The sequence below is a fragment of the Cyprinus carpio genome, chromosome B20, assembly GCF_018340385.1.
Source record: "Cyprinus carpio isolate SPL01 chromosome B20, ASM1834038v1, whole genome shotgun sequence".
NCBI classification, from domain to species: domain Eukaryota; kingdom Metazoa; phylum Chordata; class Actinopteri; order Cypriniformes; family Cyprinidae; genus Cyprinus; species Cyprinus carpio.
This window is the reverse complement of record NC_056616.1, coordinates 27,713,269-27,731,801: the sequence shown is the minus strand read 5'-3', so window position 1 is coordinate 27,731,801 and position 18,533 is coordinate 27,713,269. Positions and strand designations below refer to the sequence as shown.

At 35.4% G+C, this 18,533-nt stretch overlaps 1 pseudogene; it reads left to right on the top strand.

Moving 5' to 3' along the window:
• The first annotated feature begins 515 nt into the window (after positions 1 to 515).
• Positions 516 to 16,219, top strand: LOC122141067 (annotated as a pseudogene).
• Positions 16,220 to 18,533: the final 2,314 nt, after the last annotated feature.

Below are 18,533 nucleotides of genomic sequence, written 5' to 3'. Positions count from 1 at the left end.
AAAGAAATATGAATAGGGCATTTTGTTGTACTTGTCGGTTTCTATTGTTTGTTTGCAAATTTGCTCAAGAAAGTAATGAGCGCAAAAGAAATTGTTTGAACGCTTGCTGAATGCGTGTTATATCAAGACCACGTGAGCTGTCGCTGAATGCGTTGGCAAGTCATTATATCCTATATATATATATATATATATCTATATAAGATATAATATATACATATATATATATTAAATGGGTTTTTAAAAATGTGATAAAAAGTGTTAGGTTAATCAAGAGTTGTACTTTTACAAAACCGGTTTGTCTAGTAAGTTAATCACAAATGACCTGAAAGGTCATACATTTCTCAAAAGGTGTGGAAACCCTGAATCAAGCACTTAAAATAATAATAATAATAATAATAATAATAATAATAATAATAATACATTTTCCATTATAAATGCATTTAAAATGCATAAAAAACTATCTCCATTTACTATGATACAAGTGTACGAGTACGTAAGGGTTTGAAAAGGTGAACTGCAATTTATGTACAGACCATCATCCACTGCTCTCTTGCAGAATACTTCATGTCTTAAGTGGTCCGGTTCAGTCTTCAGATGAACATGATGCTCAGTCAGGATCAGGTGTCCTTCATAGGACTGGCGTTTGAGACTTATGTGATGGAGAACCACAAGAATGACATCCTACAGATCTTCCAGGAGGGCAGTAGATGCACTATCCGTTATAGTGAATGCCATGACCTTATTCGAGGACAATATGGAGGTTGGAGAGTGTTTCAATGCGTTCCCCAGCCAGGTGCTGCCTATATTTGACAATGCCCTGCACAGAGTAGCCCAGACCATATCTCAGTCTTCTTCCTCACCGCAGGAGAGTTTCAAACTCAAACACAATCTGCATGTTCGTATATCAGGTAAGCATGTATAAGAGTGTCCACTCTTTTACACTGACACCTGTATCAGGACTCGACAACCAAGATTTGATATGGTTGATATGGTGTTTGTGCAACTTCTAGACCAGCCTGACAGAACAACCAATAACATAAACTTGGGGCGTCTTTGAAAAACCTGTTTGGGAAATATTTTTTTCTATTAGCTAGTGGTGCAGAAAATCACAACCCTAATCGTTGAAAAATCACTTTTGGGAAAAAACAAGGGGGGGAAAAAATACAACATGTTCCAAATCAAACATTAAAAGGAAAAAATACAGTAGAAATAATAAGGGAAAATTAATCCTTAACACTTTACACTAAATCACAATTTTTTAATTTAATCGTGTTTGTAAATCGGCACGTCGGCGGCAGCCCCCGTGTTATGCGGTGGAAATTTGTGTAGGACCCCAAGGTGCAGAAATTTCAATCCACAATCTTGGGAGTATCAGTTTCCTCACAAACACTGTCTTAAAAAAGCACCGTTAGAGACAACATGAATGCATCAGGTCAGTGTAAGTTTTCCACTAAATGGCGGGACCTTACTCAAAATGTAACAAGAAATATAAATTAACAATCTTGACTAACTTAATTTAATATATCATTCACACTGTTATATTTATAAAATATACATTCGAGGACAATGATTTGTGTAGGAGACCGATATGAGACTGATTTAGTTTTAAACGCAAGGGATATATTTTAAATGAAATTATATAATAATAATTAGTACCCGTTGTAATCAGTGTAAATATTTAAGTAGTTTTATTTGAACCTGTAACTGCAAAATGTTTCGATTTTGATTTTTGCATCCGGTAGGCCTATTTGTTTTAAAAAACAATACAGTTCATATATCAGTTGAAGCATGTTAAGTCTTGCTGAAATTCATGTATACGTCTCGTTCGGGACATATCCAACGTTCAATATAAATAATGTTAAATAAATATTTTTTTAAATGTTAGAACTTAAAACAGATCACTTCATTTACTACGGTTAGTTAAAATGACCATCATGTTTGGCTGATTATGAAAAATGCTTAATACTTAAATTTATGGAAAACACAAGGGTTAATTTTGTGTCATATTGCAAACCTATTATTTCTTTTTTATATATAATTATTTTTTATGTGATTTTTTATTTATAAATTGTGCAATGTGTGGTGGTACACTTTAAATAAAATTTATCAGGTCTATTAACAATTTTATATTTAGTTTTTGTAAATGTATTATTAATTTGTTTTCAATAAATTAATCTTGCTGAATCACATCTTTCATTAAGAATATTCATATAAAAAACTATAACAATGCTTATAAATTATCATGTATGTGGGTGTGTGATGTATATATAGGTGTGTGGTGTATATATATATATTTATTTATTTTATTACATTTATTTATTTAATATTTATTAAAAAACTAAATGTTCTAAAGTTTGTGTATATATATATATAAAATATATATATATATAGATATATATATATATAATATTTAATAATAATTATATAATAATGTAATAACTAAAGTTTTATAAAACCTTTTATTTAAAACTTTAGAAAAAACATCATAATTACAGGATTATTTCCTTATGTAAAATATCATTATAGTCAATATACATGTATATACATATTTATAACTCTTTAAATTTCAAAAACAGATCATTCAGATCCAGTTAAGCATTATATAGTGTTTGGCATTGACCTATTAGTGAAAATTATTTTAAAATATAAATATTTGAATTTTTACATTTTATGTTTTCATAAGCAAAGCATTCAAAATTTAAAACAATTTAAATTGGAAATTTCATTATCAGGTCTATGATCAAAAAGTGGTTACCGACTTGTCTGTCAAGGTTCTGAGAGTAATGCTGTATGTATACTCCAGGATGCTAGACTAGAGTATGTGCTATAAATATTGCAGATCTAGCAAATGAAACTCTTAGGCCTGTTTGTGCACAACAGTAAAACACACCTCTATTTCCAGTTCCTCTATTTCTCTATTTGACATGTACCATCCCGTGATCACAAGTGGCTTGTGTATGGCTGACTGTTCTCTTTGCGTCACTGGTAGATCTGTGCTGCCATAAAACCGCAGAGTGCCTCTGACTGCCTGTTTCATTTGCTCTTGAAGGCCCGCAGCCTATTAGTTTGTCAATGCAACACAGAGGCTGTTTCCTCCTACAAGCAATTAGACCCCAGCACACCGTGGCAGACAGCTCGTTTGTCCTGCCGTGAACCGTTATCTGTTATCATGGTCGCTTCCTCTGATCTAGTGTCATATAACCTGCAGGATATGCTGATGTGTTTTTCTCTGTTACAACGGTCTCGTTATGCGTTGGGACATTGGTTCGCTGCTGTGAGAGCGCGAGCTGGAGGGGGAGATCAGATGTAGCTTTGAGTAGCTGGTCAGGTGTGAGTGCAAACACTGCATGATGTAACAACAAGAGGAGCAAGGGCTCTGCAGGAAGGGTATCGATCCGGATCTGAGGAGAGAGAGAACGTCTCATGTGAGAGGTCAGACAGACACATGGGCTGTCAGAGGAAAGAACAGCTGAATGAGGCTTTAAAGGAATATTTCATGAAAATTCTCTGTGTCGCTTCGAATTGTATGCTGTTATATTTTCTGTTGAACATAAAAGGAGAATTTTTGAAGAAAAAAAAACGCAGAACTATATGGTGTGAATGAATGAGACTTGTTGAGGAAACATTTCAAAGTGGTCAGACTAATAATTTACAGTCAGACTTGTGCTTGGTGGCAGGGTCATTAACTAAAAATAAAACACCTTTGTTGTACATTGAAATAAAGCTGAAATATAATAGGAAATCGGACGAGGCCTTAGCAGCTAACTGAAATAAGTTACATAAATTACTAAATGGAAATAAATAAAAACTGAACTAAAAGAAAACATAAAATGAAATACTAAAATATAAAAAAAAATAATGACAGTATTAATAAAAATGATAACAGCACATACAAAAAATACTAAAAATTAAAGGAAAAAATTAAATGAAAACTGAAAATAAATGCTATTTTAAAATAATAGTAATATAAGTAAGCACTATTAGTAAATATATTATTACTATTATTAGTAATCATAATATTATTAGTAGTAATTATAACTATTAGTCGTGGGTTCAATTCCCAGGGAACACACATACTGGTAAGAAAAATGTATAGCCTGAATGCACTGTAAGTTGCTTTGGATAAAAGCGTCTGCTAAATGCATAAATGTAAATGTCTATTAGTTAAAACTATTAAAAGTAATAATTATAACTATTCATAAGTATTATTAGTAATCCTACTATTATTAGTAGTAACTATAACAATTAGTAAATATTATCTGAAAAAACTATTAGTAAATATAAAATGTGACAACTAATATTTTACTAATAAATTAGTAATGTTACAACTAACATTACTAAACGCCAAAAGTACTAAAATGGACATAAATAAAAACTAGATCTAAAATTAAAATAATTTAAAACGGAATACTAATATATATCATATATACCGAAATACTGAAAACCGAAAATATGAAAATAAATGCTATTCAAAAATATTTAAATATTGTAAGTTAAGTAATTTCTATTCTCGACTAATCTTGTTGAAGTAGTTTCAAAACATAATTATTACAGTTATATTTAATTATTGCCTTATATAAAATGTTAATAAATTATGTATTAATTGATAAATATTATTATGTAGTATATAATTTATGTTTATTTAATTATTAAAGTTATTTGTAAAACTTTCGTTATTTAGAATTTAAGTGAATATTTTTTCCCTATTTATTAATTTCTAAACTTGCTAATCTTGTACAATAAAGCTTGAATCTTTCATTAAGTATTTCCAAATTATGCATACATATATGTATATGTATGTATAATATAATATATAGAATTATCTTATAAATTAAAAAATTAACAAAAAAGAAAACCAAAAATATGAAAATAAATATTTTAAAATACTTTTTAAAAACTATAAAGAATACAAAAAATATAGGCCTAGCATATACTGTAAATAGCCATGACTCTGACTGCTGTAGGGAATGTGTCAGCAATAATCAGCTGACTGTCCTTTCCTATTCCCTGGATGTTTTATATCTTTGTGGACAAATGAGAGTTATAAATAGCCCGAGTGCAGACTCCACTCCTAGATCCAGCGTGCTGTGTAAATCTGGGTGTCATCTGCATAACTGTGATGTGCAATTTTGTTCTTTCTCATTATTTGACTAAGTGGGAGCATATACAGGCTAAACAAGAGCGGTGCAAGAATTGAGCTTTGTGGGACTTCACACGTCATGGACGTCCACTTATACTTATCTCCTATAATCACATAATAACTTCTCCCTTCTAAGTATGACCTGAACCATTTAAGTGCCATCCCAGAAAGCCCGACCCAGTTTTCTAGAAGTATGTTATGATCGACAGTATCAAACGCAGCACTAAGTTCTAGTAATACCAGCACTGATATTTTGCCAGAATCAGAATTAAAGCGAATATCATTTATTATCTTAATTGGCGCTGTCTCTGTGCTGTGATGCGGTCGGAAACCAGATTGAAAATTGTCCAGATATCCATTTAAATAATGAGTAGTAGTTCAGCTGATTTAAAACTACCTTTTAAATAATCTTGCCTGTAAAAGGATTTGATATTGATCTATAGTATAGTATACTCAATATGGTGTTATCAAGATAGAAGGTCTTTTCAGAGGGGGTTTAACACAACGCAGTTTTCAGGGAGTTTTGGAAAAGTCACAGAAAGAAGTGAGGCATTTCACCACTTCTAAGAGATTTGCTTCTAAACAGTTAACCACACTTTTGAAAAAAGACGTGGGAAGTTTGTCAAGATAGCAGGTTGACAATTTAAGGTGCTATAATATTTCTTCCAAGATAGTACTATCACAATTGCTTCAAAAACAGACATAGTAACTTCTTTTTGAGAGATGACGGTCGAATCTGTCTAGCCTCTGCATAACTTGAGGATGTGCCAATCGCCTTTCTGATATTATTGATCTTCTCAGAAAAGAAGGAAGCAAACTCATTGCATTTGCTGTCAGAGAGCATTTCACTGGGAATCTGACTTGAGGGGTCTGCTAGTCTCTCAACAGTAACAAAAAGAGTGCGGGTGTTTTAGGGCTGGATGATTTTCCTGATTTTATCGATTAATTAGAATTTATTGTCTTGCCATGATTTTATTTTTTTAGAAATCGAGGAATTGCGATTTTGAATAGAAATATTACCAAATGTTAGAATTAGACACTTTGACAGTATGCCGGTGATAACAGTAAAGAGAAAAGAAAGATCCAACCGCATGTTGTTGCACGTTATTAACCGATCATGTGTGGCATGCTCTGTGGAGGACCATAAATTTAGTGCTAGGCATCATTCACACAGCGCTTTTGTTTTGACAAAGATGAGGCCAGTGGAATAGTTTAAAACATGCAAGAAGATGGGAGTGAACTTTCTTTAACTTGAGTGCAGTGTTTTTAGTATGGCGTTTTCATGCAGGAGACACTGCAAGAGACGCGAGCGCAACAGTCAAACACATCCATGTTTACACAGAGAAAAAAAACAATGGAAAAGCAGTGCAATCGAATAAAAAACCTGTAAAGAACAATATTATAGAATATTAAGTTTTTTATTTACAATCTCCTCATCACAGGCAGAATTTCCAATTAATTCCCAAAATTTCCCATAAATTCCTGGTAAGTTTCAAATGTAGAATATTTCCAAAATTCTCCAGATGAAGTTCCCATGGAAACCTTTCGGAAAAATTCCGGAAATTTACCAGAAATTTTCCACACATTTGCAAACCTTACAAGGGCACCTCAAAATAAAGTGTTACTGTATTTTTCTTTGCTAGTTCATGTTTAACTAATATAATTAGTTAATGTTAAAAACCAGGACCTTATTGTAAAGTGTTACCAACATCTTATTTACTTGTATATAGAGAAAATTTGAAATGCATGAAAAGTGAAAAATTTCTGTGTACATCTTTCAGTGATTATTCAAGTACAAACTTATGAATACTGTTTGTGCTGCAGAAATTTAGACAGCATAACCTTGTAATGAAGCATTATATTTGGGAAACACAATGGTCAAAATCCTGTGCAGTTTTCACAAAGGTAATTTTAATCTAAATCCTGATCATGATTATTCAGTGTTTCGCCCAGCCCTAATCTGCTTATCTAAAAATAGCAGACTGACATAGACAGCAAGAGTGTGAAGATTGTTTTAGATGACGTGTAGGCTTGTATTTGATCCCTGAGGTATGTGGGATGGATTGTATTGCATTGTGGCGAAGCCAAGTGCTTTTCTCTCCTGTCCTGCAGGAGATGATTGCCGTCACCTGTAAGTACACGCTCTTCATCTGTAGCCCTGCAGACGTGACTCATCTGAATAAACACACTTCACTGAAACCCATTTTCTCTGTAGCCACTGCAGTCTGTGTCTGTGGTTAGAGGGGAAAGAAGAAGTGAATGCAGTTTTATTGCCTAAGTAACTTTGACGTTTTTGACTCTTCTTTCTTTTATGTTTTTCTATGATGCAACCATGCGGGGCCAGGTCATATTCACATATTGAACACGCTCTGAGTTGATTCATTATGCAAGAAAGTGCAAGAGACTGTAACTCTGCTTTTGTACTTTTAATGAATGAACATGCAGCACCATCTAGCAGTAGGAGACAAAATTTCTCAAACAGGAGCCCTAGAAGGCTGTGGTGGAATAACACTGACATCCTGTGGTTAATTTTGAAATAGTCAACAAAAAAGTCAACATTTGCTCACCCCCATGCTATTCCAATTCAGTATATGGCTTTCTTTCATTACTACATGTTTTTAGGTTTACCTATGTGTCCCGAGCTGACCAGAGATCACATTCCTAAAGCTAGAGACGTGGGTCACTTCCTGTCCGTCACGGGCACGGTCATCCGCACCAGTGTGACTAAAGTGCTGGAGTATGAGAGAGATTACATGTGCAATAAATGCAGGCACGTGTTCTCCGTGCAAGCCTCTTTTGAGCAGTTTTACACCTTCACTCCACCCACCAGCTGCCCCAATGAGGAAGGATGTAATTCTTTCAAATTCACCTGCCTGTCAGGAAGTGACGACCCCTCCGGCCCGCCTGCAAGGACCACTACCAGGAGATCAAAATCCAAGAGCAGGTGAGATGTTGTTTATTCATGTACAGTCACCCTGGAGCAATCTGGTGCTAAAGAAATAGTTCAGTTCGGCTTTCTTCTTCCAAGATGGGGTATGGCAGATGACGACTCTGAAACTTCCATAGTGTTTTTGTGTGTTTTGTGCATCAGACATTCAACCAACGTTCTGTGGGCGTGATGTCCATGGCTGAGACTTTATGGCATGGGTTTCAAACAAAATAAAAAAAGAACATAATAATAAAAATTATATTAAATAAAAAAAGTATATAAATTTAAATTATTTAAAGAGGTCATCCGATGCAACGTGCACATTTACAAGTTGTTTGAACTGAAATGTGTGTTGGTAGTGTGTGTACACAACCCCACCTATAATGAAAAAGATCCACTCTGGGTTTTTTTTTTTTTTTTTGATCTCGTTAAATAATTTCCCCTTTCTCAAATCGAGCCAATCTCAGATGCCTCGTCTGACATCACACAGACACAGGCCCTCCCCACGATAGTTGATTGACAGGCCCGTCTTACCTTAGTCCCCCCCTGAGTGAGCTGTGAGCTGTCCTCCATTGTGTCGACTTCGGTGCAGGGGAAGACAAGAATGTCTCTGATTAAGCAATTGAGGTGTTTTGTCGTTGGATGTAAAAATGAACATAGCAGTCGTCATTTACTCCCGACATCTGAGCCGCTGAAGACGGAGAGGATTAACGTTACTTTCGTTTTTGAATGGAATGCACCGATCACCGATCTGCCTAAATGCGTTTATGTTCGCACAAATCATTCGTGATCCAGCTTCGTCTACAGAAGAAGTATTTAAAGGTTTTTTTATGAATCTTTGCAAATTGCCTTTCCTAATATGTGCAAGTTAGCAAGTCTCATGGCTGAAGTTTACAGTCTACTCTCACCCCACGGCAAGCACGGAAGAGAGGGGCGGGGTCAGCAGAGCTCATTAGCATTTAAAGCAACATGGACTAAAGCAGCTTGCTGTAAACAGCTGATTTTGACAGAGTAAAAAGGGTGTTTTTTACACTACCATTGAGAAATTTTAACCAAAGTATTTTATAGACCTTTCATTAAGACCCTAAAGAATCATATCAACTTGTGGAAAATGGGCATCTGATGACCCTTTTAAAATAAAATATTATTATAATTATTAGTTATATAATCATATAATTTAATAATATTTTATAAAATATAATTAAAATAAAACTAAGCAAATTTTAAGTAAAATAATATGTAAATGTAATGTAAAAGCATCTACAAAAATAATAAGAAAAAAGATGTATGTAATGTATGTCGAAGTATGTAAACCAGTGCACCTTCACCAACAGGTACAGAAACTGTCAGTGGGCAGTATTCCTCGATCTATGCTCATCATCTTGGAGGACGATCTTGTGGACAGCTGCAAATCAGGTAAATGCTGTCCAGTCTGTATTTTATACATAATTTACTGGCTTAAATAATTTGACAGTGCAGGACTGATTATCTGTATGACTCAATAAACTCTGGCCAGTCCTTCTCACTGTTAAAGTCTGTGTGAACGGAAGTTGCTGCTGACTTTATTACAGTGTAGTGATGTATTTCCAGCTGAAACTGAAATAGAGGGGGCGGTGGTTTTATTTTTGCAACTCCTCCTCTCTGTCTCTCATTCATAGCAAACTAAGAACTGTTTTTAGGGGTGTGATTTTAAGGATATTCTGCCAAACTGACGTCATCAGTGAAGGAATACCATTCCAGAGCGGAAGCAAATGTTCAGATTTTAATTTAAGATTACCAAGACAAAAAAAATGTCTTGGGGACTTTAATACTGTGTTGTACAAGACTGGCTTTATTAAGATTTTCTCGTGAATGAATTCCAACATAAACTTTCTTTTCAGTCATGTGCTTCAGTGCAATAACAATAACATTGTAAATAATCAGATTTGTTGTAGAATTTATTTATTTTTATATATGTATTATATAAAATTATGTATATTTACAGTATGTAATATAAGCAGTTTTTGCATTGTATAATGTGTTACTTCTATAATAATAAAAACATTCCTTAGGGAAAAATCATGTGTCTTTTTCCCCTCATACCTTTCTCACAGGCGATGACATCACAGTGTATGGAGTTGTGTGTCAGCGCTGGAAGCCGATGTTTCTGGATTGCCGCTGTGATGTAGAGATTGTGCTGAAAGCAAACTACATCGAGGTCAACAATGAGCAGTCCACCACAGCACTGGTGCTGGAAGACATCCAGAAGAGTTTGAAGATTTTCTGGGACAGTCACAAACATGACCCCATTTGCTGGTTGGGGTCTTTTTTTAAATATTGAATCTGGAGTACCAGTCTAGTAGTACAAATTGACATTATGGCATTTTTAATACCATGGTCTTCTCAGCATTTAAAAGATTTTTCTCTTTCTTATTGCTATAACAAACTCAATTAGAATCCCTTAGAGGAAGTTCAGTTGATTAGGTGCATGAAACAGTGTTGTAATCTGTTCCCAGGGGGTTTTTCTGAGACACACTGTCACTGGTTAGGCTACTATATGCTCATAGGGTTACTGGGTTAGGGATTTGAACAAATCCCTAACTGCAAGTATTAAACTTTGGCATGTAACTCATCCTGTATCGTTTGGGCTGTGAACATGAATAATACCTCAGTCATGTGGCTTTTTGAGCAAAGGTGTTTTCTGAACAGTCAAATGCATGATTTTCTCATTGATGTTAGAAAAAGTGGTGGAAAAAATAGAGAACCACCTAGTATGGCCTAGAACACCCTAGCAGCCAATCATAAAGTAAAACAGCTCATGGGATTTAGTGTGGGTTTATGAATCATAAAATCTGTCTTTCTTATTCTTTCTTTTCGGTCTCTCTTTCTCTTGACATTCTAAAGGCAGGAATGAGATCTTGATGAGTCTCTGCCCTCAGGTGTTCGGCATGTATGTTGTCAAGCTGGCTGTTGCTATGGTTTTGGCAGGTGGGGTACAGAGAATAGATGCATCTGGAACCAAGGTGAGAGGTATGTGTTCACATTGCACATAATGGGCAGTCTGACATTTAGACTTATCGTGAAACAAAGTTTCAGAGGTGTGCTTGAAAAAGTGTACTGCTCTTGTAAATAGCTCTGACTCAAAGCATGCTCTCGGTTTAGGAGAGTCTCATCTGTTGCTTGTGGGCGATCCAGGCACTGGGAAGTCACAGTTTCTGAAGTATGCGGCTAAGATTACACCACACTCTGTGCTCACTGCAGGAATCGGATCTACTAATGCAGGTTCCACATATTGAAGATTGCTGCTATACACATACTATTTCTGGCACATACTAAGCACTATTCACTTCTGCTGTGCAATGAGCATTTAGTGCTGTTGCATCATTGTTTGTATCATTGTGAAATACTGGTCAGGTCTGACAGTGGCGGCTGTTAAGGACTCTGGAGAGTGGCATCTGGAGGCAGGAGCCCTTGTTCTCTCTGATGGAGGTCTGTGCTGCATCGATGAATTCAACAGCATCAAAGAACATGACCGCACCAGCATCCACGAGGCCATGGAGCAACAAACCATCAGCGTGGCCAAAGCCGGGTGAGTGCAGGGAGAAATAATGTCTTCTTGCATTTTTTTAATTTACCAAAGTTTTTGAGCATCACATTAAATGTCCCATGTTCCTCTTTTGTAGAATGGTGTGTAAACTGGACACAAGGACCACCATCCTGGCAGCTACAAACCCAAAGGGGCAGTATGACCCTAATGTGTCAGTTTCTGTGAATGTGGCCCTCGCCAGCCCCCTCGCCGAGCCGCTTTGATCTCGTACTGGTTCGCTAGATACTAAAAACCCAGAATGGGACAAAATATTTTCCTCATTTATCCTGCAGAACAAAGGTTTGTCCCAGAGAAAAATCTTTTATTTTGTAATATCAGGGGTTTTCAAAGTAGCATATTATGTGAAATCTGAATACATTTAGTCGTTTAGCAGACGCTTTTATCCAAAGCCACTTACAAATGAGGACATTGGATAGATATTTATATCTAGCCATTGAAGTATGAAGTTGTCCTAAGACAAGAATGCATTTTGGTTTTAGGACAACTTTGATAATAGGTTTTGATCCACTTCAAATGTTGACTATTTGTATACATATATTTGTACATTTATATAAAGGTTTGTCCCAGAGAGGATTCTTTTGTTTTGTAATACCAGAGGTTTTCAAAGTAGGTTTATATTATATTATATTATATTTTGAAGGTTGAAAGAAGAAACAAATGTATGAAAATTTGAATATATTTTGGAAATCCTGAATATAAAAGTTATAATGCTAAACATAAAAAATATTTCCAAAGATTTAGTTAGAACTATATTTGGATGCACATTTGACATTTTAGGCTTATAACCATATATATTTGGATTTACATAGCATTTTATATACTTATTTATGTAATTAGATAAAATATTTTGAAATTATTTTATTTATTAAAAAGTAATAAATGTATATAATATTTATATACTATTTTACATAATATTCTTTGTAGAAAATTCAAACAGTTTTTTTTTTCATATAATACGTTACCATTGACTCACATATCTATGATAATCATTCTTAATTAATTTCTTTGCTCTAGAAGTGGGCCTTATTTCCTTTTTCCCCCCTTCCTTTGAATCATGTCCTGGTTCCATGAATATATTTTACACATTTTTAACTCGATACCTAGCTCATAGTGCATGTTTTTGTTGTACATGACATACAAAAAAAGTAGTTTGTGAGGTGTCATCTGATGTATTATTGGATCAGAATCCCCCCGCCCCATCCAGCCTGACTGCTGGTTCCTGCTTACCTCATGGGATTTGTTGCTTGTTCAGTCTTCGTTATTTTCCCAAGTGATGCCACTTTGAAAGAAACTCTTTGATACTGACTAGAAGTTAATGGTGAAGCCTTGACATTTGTTGAATATTTATAAAATATTCATCTTAACATCTCTCCCTTTCTCTGAACTCTCTTCCGTCGTGTTTTTTTCCCCCACGGAGCGCCGAGTGAGTCTTCATGTTTATGGAGTATGGAGAAGATGAGGGCCTATTTCTGTCTGATCAAAACGCTTAAGCCTTGTATAACACAGGAAGCAAATACCATCCTGAGCCGCTACTATCAGCTGCAGAGACAGAGCGACAGCCGTAACGCCGCCCGGACGACCATCCGCATGCTGGAGAGTCTCAGCCGCGCCTCGCTGAGGGTCAGATGCTCACATGCAGTATAATATCTGACACTCATCTCATAAGAACTGATGCTCATCTCTCTGTGTGTTTCAGCTCATGCCAGGCTGATGTTCAGAGAGACAGTGACAGTAGAGGACGCTGTTGTTGTGGTATCTGTTATGGAGTGCTCCATGCAGGTTTGTTAATTACTACTTCATCATCCAGAAGCTATATTAAAATTGTTGAGGACTGGATTAGCATATTTTTATTGTTTGCCTCAGGGAGGCGCTCTACTTGGAAATGTGAATGCTCTACACACCTCTTTTCCTGACGACCCCTGTGAACAGTATAAAACACAGTGTGAGATTGTGCTTGAGAGGCTGGGTACTGATACCCTACAGAAAGAACTCCAAAGACTTTCAAGGTAAAACTGGAATGATAAATTTAAAATACAATTTTTTATTAGATTTGTACTATAAATAAAAAGTATTATCAAATACAAAGAGAATTGTTTAAATATGTAATATTCATGATAAATATGTATGTTTAAATACAAAATATTATTTAATATAGTAATATAAATTATACTTATTTAGATTGATATGTAGTAAATATAAATACGTTATAAAAGTCAAATTAAGTTAATTTAATTTGTATTCATTTTGAAATATAATAATAAAAATAATAACAAAATATTTGATAGTAATAATACTATATAATATATATATATATATATATATATATATATATATATATATATATTTTACCAGTTAGTATTATTAGTTTTTGTTTTAAAATACAGTTTTATACAATTGTATTTAATTAGTAATATGAATCAAACATTATCAAAATAAAATGTATATAATATGTAATTTTGTAACATGATTTTAATAGATTCAATTCTGTTAATAGTAAAATATAAAATGTCATTATTAAAAATTTGTATATACGTTTTAATATGGAAATCATTACCGCGGACTGAATGAATAAAAAAAAGGTGTTAGTGAATTTTTTTTTTTTTTCAGAACTGCGAGTTAATATTTTGAAATTCTGACTTTATAACTTGCTATTTCAAGTTTTTATCTCACAATTCTGAGAAAAAAGCCAGAATTGCGAGTTTGTATCATGCAATTGTAAAAAAAAAAAAAAAGTCAGAATTGTAAGATAAAAAGCAATTACCTTTTTTTTTTTTTTATTCATTGGCGGAAACAAGGCTTCCGTATTTTACAGCACATAGAAAACTTGCCTAAAATTCACCTGAGCCCTGCAAAAATCTGAGATTCCTCCTAAGAACATCTTTTGTGCTCCTCTTTAGGCTAAATAGCAGAAGACCGGACTCCCCTAAAGGGACCGGACCATGTAGTGACCACACCAGCGAGCGTCCAACTGGTCAGAATCACAGTAATGGTGAGGTGACCACTGATTCAGACCCCAGCTTGGACTGGTTCCACTCCTTATCCAGCCCGACTGGAGCCGGCTCCGTCGTTCACACCTCCCCCGTCATTACCTCCACACAGAACGCCACCACCACACTGGGCGGCACGGCGGTGTTGCCTAGCAACAGCCATTCCATACGCCGCAAGGGTTCTGTGTGGGAGAAGGATGAGGATCCATCCGTGGTTGAGGCTGTTGTGGAAAAGGGCTCCAAAAAGCTCAGAGCAAAACGGTTGAAAGAGATGAAAGCATCCCTCCCGCTGAGCAAGGAACGAGTTTTAGGAGAGACAGGTGACGATTTAGAGGAGATATTCTCCCACAGTACACCCAAAACGGGGAAGAAACCCTCAAAAAGAAAAAACACAACCATTAGTCCTCCTGACATCAGAGCCGAGAGCGGAGAGGATTTACGCAGCAAACTCACAAACTTCACATTCAAGCCCAGAGAGAGAATAACTCATGCCGATCAGTCGGTTGCGAAAGAGAGTGCCAAAGTGGCAGTGCATGAGGGGGCGAAACCTACCACGTCTCAGATGCCAGAAACACGGGCCGAAAGTGGGAATCGGTCAAGCTCACATCATCCAGCAGAGGGCAGCAGAGCTAATGAGAAACCCTGGCTAGGAACTTACAATAAAACCAAAGACATTTCCTCTAAGGTCTTGAATGATGTGAGCACAGCTCAGGAAGAAACATCTGAGGACATTGAACCTCAACAACAGCTGCTGTCCAGACTCAACAGCCTCACTCCAGGTGAGAATAATGGCAACACTAATAAACACCCACAATCCCCACCAAGGACAGACCACCCAAAGGTGAAGGTGGCCAGTTCAACTCTGGCCACACTCTCTAGATTCTCTTTTACGGGCTCATCTGAAGAAAACACTGGTGATAAAACAGTCCCAGCTACAAACAGCAGCACAAACAAAGTGCCAGCAAACCCACTTTCTGAAGACCAGGAGAACACAAGCACACAGACGAGGAAAAATATAACCATAGATGCGAAGGTCACCACAATGCAGACAGGCAACATGAGGACAGAGCCCTCCGACAGACAGGAAGAAGCCGGAGAGAACGCTACAAAGAAGAGGAGATGTTTTGAGTTGGGCTCAGGAGGCCCTGCAGGACTCCTCAAAGGTTTTTCACTGTTCAGCTCGTCTGTCATAGACGATGAAGATCTAGATGCTGACTGGATCTGATGCAGCAGGAGACGTTTGTCATGTGTATTAGCAGTATATGTATTTTTTGTTTATTTGTCCATTTAAATGCAGTGTGATGTGTTTTAATGGCTGAAAAGATTCTGATGTCACTCTAAAAAGAGTCTCTATTTGCCCTTTTGTTTTCGTTAAGTAAATATCAGTTACATTTTTATGTCTGGTTTTGTTTTCTCAGTAACTCAAATTATATAGTTACATTCATTTTTATAAACCCCTTGCAGTTTTTTACATGCAAGGTTACATACCTGTGTTATTTTTTTTTTTTTTTTAAGTTATTTTTGTTTTTAAATGTTTTTATGGAAGCCCGTTTCTGCCCCTGAATAAAAAAATAAAGGTAGTTGTGACTTTATATCTCTTAATTTTGACACATTTTTTTTTTACTCATAATTTTTTCATCACGAAATTCTGACTTTTTTTCTCAGAATTGTGGGTTTGTTTGTTTTTCCTCAGAATTTTCGCGATATAAACTTGCAATCGCTAGTTATAAAGTCAAAGTTGCGAGATATAAAGTTGCGGCATATAAACTCACAATTCTGACCTTTTTCTCAGAATTGTGGGAAATAAACTTTAAAGTTGTTATAAGTCCAATTCTAAGGGGGTAAAAGACTGATATTTTCTCAGAATTACAAGTTTTTACATTTGCATGTTAAGTCAAAATTGTGAGATATAAAGTCAAAATTGTGTAAAATCGCAATTGCAAGGAAAAAAACTCAGAATTGCATGTTTATATCACGCAATTTAGACTTGATAACAATTCTGACTTTTTTTGCAATTGAAAAAACTCAGAATTACATGTTTATATCTTACAATTCTGACTTTATAACTACTAATTGCAAGTTTGTCACACAATTCTGAGATACAAAAAAGTCAGAATTTGGAGATTTTTCACTAATTTATCTTTATTTAGTGGCGGAAATGGGCTTTCACTAAAAAAAAAAAAAAACACTAAATAGAATGCTATTTTCAGCATTGCTCTTGTTTTAAAATGATAAACATCTCACTTGTTTTGCAAGAGACTCTTAAACATTTGAGCAGAACAGTACATTAAAAAGCACCATTCTACACTAGCATTTTCCCCCTAAAGTCCACTTACTGTACACTTTATGTACCAAAACCTTAAGTTTAATTTTACAAGACAATTTTTCATTCTTCCTCTTAGAATCAAATATACAGTTTTTGCTACTTTACCTTTAAGATTTCTATAGTTAAATCATGTTATGATTGCTGAATACCGAATAGGTTGTAAACAACTGGGCGGTCATTTTCATTTCCACATGGTTCTGACCTCATAACCATGATGATTTATGAATGGCCCCTTTTTGCATCTTATTTTTTGAAAATGGTATGTGTGTGTGCAAGGGAGCTCTAAATTAGTCTTGTTTAGTTAAAAAAATAATAATAAAAAAAAACACAATCCCTTTCTCGCTTTAAGTAAACAGCCAATTCTAAACATATAGTAAAACAGTGCAAGATAATGGGGTCATTTACATTTAACAACCTAATAGTGCATGTTTAATTGCTGCGCAGTGATTTGTTGTTCAGCGATAGTGTATTCGCCCAGCAAAAATAACTAAAGGTGCCTTCAGCCCATGCGTTTTAATGCTTAGTGGATGCTGTAAGAGATGTTTTCAGGCTTGAACAATTTACCCCTTGGGAGCAATAAATAACACCATGGTGAAGAGATGTTGTCTATTGTCATGGTGACAAATTGCATTCCATTGGGAGTTTAGGGATGAATGTACTGCATTCGGTGATAATAGGATCATACAGGACAGGATCTGCTGCAGTCCCCAAAGTCAAAATCATGGATTAAGATGGTTAAGTCAAGCACATTTTACTTGTTTGTCATTCAAACCTCTTTAACACAAAAAACAATTCCACCTAGTTTGTTTATTGCTGTTTTAAATGGAAATTAATCTTCTTTTTAGGCTCTTTTCTAAGGTTATTGGTGTGTGTGAGTGTATGATATGTATTTTTAGACACCTTGTAATGCAGTATTTGTTCTTGAAATAAGGACATGCATGTGTTAATATCCGACTATAATAAGCTTCTGTTTTGTCTTGAAGCAGTTATGAGATCATTTCCATTGACTGACTGAGTTACTAGTGAAGTCTAACCTTCTATTGGAGAGGGTCAAGGTCTGTACAGCTTCAGTATTTGTCTCAGAGGAGAACTGCGGTAAAGGGAGGCTGAAGGTAAGATGAGACGTTAATGGACCCTAAACTTCCTGCAGATGGATCACTGGCCTTATCAATAATGAAGCATTATTGATTTAATGTCTCTGAATGTGGCACCAAGGATACCCAAACTCACCATTACATCATTCATTTGGCATCGTACAGCGTTTTAGAGGATTGAATTTGGGACTTTGCCATTTTAAAGCTTTTTTGCAGCAAATATGAAACATTTTAGTCTGGACTCTATGGTGAGGTCTAATAAATAGATATCTACAGTTTGTTTAATTACAAGTTTCCGTATTCCTTAACAATTTTTACTTTATTTATTTTTTAATTCTAGTCACAAGCCTTTTGGTCTTTAGGTCAGAAGGCGTGAAACTTTCAGTTTCCCCATCAGGTTGTTTTGACATTTTTGAAAACCTTGCGTGTGTGTAATGTCAGAACCATATGTCTGAGTGATTTTGGTGTCTT